Consider the following 843-nt stretch of genomic DNA (forward strand, 5'->3'; position numbering starts at 1 on the left):
AACTTCCTGCCCAGTCCTGGGCTACTGAGAATCCTCCAGAGGTGACATCCTGAGCATGCACAGCTGCCTGGAGCCAGGCACCAAGAGGAAGACAATGTGATTCCACCCCTGAAAGTCCCCAATGAGGTTGACAGTCAACTTGCACTCATAAGAAACCACTTCTGGTACAGTTTTCACACTGCAAGTCATGGCTCACTTCTGGGTCATGAAAAGAAGTTTGTGGGTCTGCAGTGAGATAGCTTCTGGTGGCACTTTATCCCTAGTCTTTGTAAAGAGCATGCAAATAAGATGTAGAAGACTCTAAACGGGGGATTGGTCAGTTTTGCCATTCCATTGCGTATAAAAGTGAGTCAGCTCAGAAGCAGGAACGGGAATCATCGAGAAAGAGCCACGAGTTGGAGCTGACATGCCTGCCTGACGTGGTGGAGGAAGCAGGGGCACCAGAAGGTGCAGCATCTAGACCATGACACAAGAGCAGAGGAGCAGTGTCGTGGGCTTCCTGCCCCACCGGGCCTTGGGGGAGGAGAGTGGCTTACAGAGTAAGAAGCCCTTTGGGCATTTATCAGATTTTTTATAACTCATTTACTCCCCTAATTGTGCTTGCCAAAATGTTGGATATATGCCAAAATGTAGCTCTTACAGGTATTTTTCTTATTTATTTGAATTTTCTTTTAATAACTTATGATTAAAAACAGTATGTCAACAACAACAAAAACTCAATCTGGGTAATTTACACTTTAATAATTAAGAGTTGCTTATAGGTAAACACCACGGCAAACTTGTAGGGAGGATTAGTAATACATTCCTCTATAAAAACATAATCTTGAGGGGAACAAATAAAAA

This window comes from Echinops telfairi, unplaced genomic scaffold (assembly GCF_000313985.2).
Source record: "Echinops telfairi isolate 266 unplaced genomic scaffold, ASM31398v2 ScPeMD7_3533;HRSCAF=4204_0, whole genome shotgun sequence".
Taxonomy (NCBI): domain Eukaryota; kingdom Metazoa; phylum Chordata; class Mammalia; order Afrosoricida; family Tenrecidae; genus Echinops; species Echinops telfairi.